The following is a 3,190-nucleotide window of genomic DNA, read 5'->3' on the forward strand; positions in this document are numbered from 1 at the left end:
TCAACTTACTCCCAGAATAACATTATGTGGTAGATGCTGTAAATCTGGGGGATGGAACTATAGCCTTAAACACCTGGAAGAGCGCAAGGGGAGCACCATGAAGACTGTAAGCGGTCCTTGGTTTCCATATGAGAGTTCCACTGCTTCTGAAAGCTGCTGGTGAGTACAGGAGACCACTGTTTTATTTATATACTACACTTGTGAGCATCTTCTTTAAAGGAGCAGTCAGCAGTTACAACTGCTGTATCATCAGCTGATCTGCTGATAAAGCAACAACAAATGTCTTGGCATTGGCAGGCCTGCACTCATCTCAGGATGTTCTCTTCGTCTTTTCAGATGATTGGTATAATCCAGCTGCCCCTCTATGAACACTGCAGCACTTGCTTCACTGAGGAATGTCCTGACTTTGTAGCAGCTAAATCGTATCAAAAAAGGGAGGGAAGGCTCATCATTTGCACTGATGTCTGATTCAAGAGTAACATTGCTTTATCGTGTACTGGTGGAGTGCAGTGAGAGGAAGGAAGTAAAGAGTAAGGAACTTGTAGCTGAGTTTGTTCCCCAGCTGGTGGCCAAACCACAGACAGAAGCGTGGAAGTGGGCGTGTGCATGGGTGTAGTAATCCTGTTTCGCAAGGATACTCCTGTTCTTCCTCCCTTCTGTATAAATACTACATGCCTCTTTGCCTGAGCTTCTCTACTTGGAAACATTGCAGGAGTACAAAGCCATTAAAACTTGAGCTCATGACTTTTACTGTCAAATGTAGATGTTAACATGGAAATTCACGCTTAATGTCACTCTTGAGGGGTGGCAGAAGCCACCTTTAGTACCTGCGTACTCTAGGTTCTGCTGTTATGCTTCCCTCTGCACCGGAGTTTTCTCTACTCCCCTTATTTTTCTACTTTTTTGTCCCTCCAGTATTGTTTGGTTTGGGTTTTTGTTTCCAGCTGTGAAGTAGCCAGATGGGAGAGATACTGGCTAGATATATGGGAGAGATGTCCTCACTGATTTATTAATTTTTTTTTAATTATTATTTTATTTTCTTTGACTTTAATTTGTCTGGTATTTTTTACTATGAATGTATTTCCCCCCCTTTTTTCCTCCCCCTCATCTTTGTGCTTAACTTCTAGTGTCTCTCTCCTCTGTTACCTTATGTTCCACTTCTAGGCTGGCTCTCCTGTGCATGTCCATCCACTGGGGCCAGGGCTATAAATGCTCATCCCCACAGGGAAGCACTTACTTGCAGCAGTACCTGGCCTGCTATGGTCAGCTAACAGGACTGAATGATTATGTTTGCTTCTGCCACACAAGTCCATGAAGTCCTCCTCCAGCTCTCTCTGGCAGGCACCTATGGGGTGTGTGCCCCTTTCCTGGTTCTGTCCATCACTTGTTTTTTTGTGAGCCTGGCAGAGGTGAACTGCTGTTCTGGGGTGTAATTTGGTATGAACCTTGAGGAGGATGTAGCAGGCTTCAACTCAATGCAGTGGAGAGTTTGTAAGTCTGTAATAAATTTATGTAACAACTAACACCATCTTGTATTGTTTCTTATTTTATTGCCATAGATCGGGCATGCATCATCAGATCTAGTAAGTGCAATTTATAATGTCTTTTCTAATATATATGTATACCTTCTAATATATATGTATATATGGGACCAGCTTGATATGAATGGTAAGGATCAATCTCAGAAAACAGTTTATATCGTAATTATAGCCAAGATGTGAGTTTATGGTTTTGATCCTATATCTGGAGACATTTAATAGGTTTCTTTTTTTAGGCACAGCTATGCACTTTCAGGAAGAAAATGGTTGGCTGTTTTACGCACACAAATTGCAGAATTCTAACTTCAAAAGTATTTATTTTGGGATTTCTAGCCAGAAAGGGTTTTTCTTTGGTCACTTCAAAGGTTTAAATGTGTGTTGGAAAACAGGTAGCTTGAATATATATATATATATATAGAGAGAGAGAGAGAGAGAGAATAATACAGCCAGTGAAGACAGATCACTTGTACTGACCCTGACAGTGATACTTTATCTCTGTTTTAAAAACTGGCTAATGAGTTTAGCTAGTGCATTTTATCTGTGTGATATTGGTTGGTTTTGGAGCATGGTCAGCAGCTGAGAAGGATTACTGTTGGACTGTCCTGGGCAGCTATCAGAATTGAAGAGAAACAGGATGTGAAAGAATCAGACACTAAAATGATTATTTGTGCACATGAAACACCATATTTCTTGGTAGAAGGCTTCAGGCCCTAGAAACTACTGGGATGTAGTCCAGGACCATCAAGGTTCATGTTATAAGCAAGAACATGTATTTTAAATGCTAATTCTGTGATCTGATAGCTACTGCTTATTTTCATCAAGTGTCATTTCACCAGCAAAGCATCACTGTTGCCTCTGAGTAGAACACAGTAAACAACTTGAACAGCTCCTCAGGACAGGAACTGAAACAAAAATTATCTTTCAATTAAAATAATGCAAGTCCATTGTGGAAGATGAATCTAATGAAGCCAGTGAAAATTTGGTCAGGTTTCAGGCCCAGATAAGTCTGGCTAAGTCCCACTTCTGAGAATGATTTATGCTATTGTTATGTGAATCTAATTGCATATGGAAAATTTGGCCTTCTTCCGACTGCTTAAGTACTTTCTTTAGAAGCAGTCTGCCCACATAAGTGACTCGAGTTTGCAGTGCTGCATGGAGCTGTGCTGAGATGCCTTTAAACACTTGATGAAAATCTGCATGTCTGTGAAGGTTTACAGAAACCGCATTGCATGAGTGTACATGTGTGCTTGTTGCCACAGGAAAGTCTGAACAAACAACTACTTGCTGCTTTGTGTCCTTGTTCTGCCAGGAAGGCTAGTCCACTATTACCTTACAAGCCCACAAATGAAGCACAAATAGTAACAAAGGAAACTTCCTGCCTAATGCAATAAATTTCTCAAAAGGTAGAGAGGAAGTGCATTGTGAAGATCTGCCTTGTTTAGAAAGAGGTAAATCCTAAAATATTTAGTAAGATGCTTTTTCATCTGTTTTGCCATCTACTGATAGTGAATTGTCATTTGGAACAAGACTGGTCACTTTTTGAGGTAAAACTGGCTGAACTAAAACATATTTATTTGCTTGCAGTGTTTGCATTTTATATAGGTAGTAAATGGTTTCATTTCTTATTTGGTAAATAGTCAAATACTAGTTTG

Source organism: Melopsittacus undulatus, chromosome 6 (genome assembly GCF_012275295.1).
Source record: "Melopsittacus undulatus isolate bMelUnd1 chromosome 6, bMelUnd1.mat.Z, whole genome shotgun sequence".
Lineage (NCBI taxonomy): Eukaryota > Metazoa > Chordata > Aves > Psittaciformes > Psittaculidae > Melopsittacus > Melopsittacus undulatus.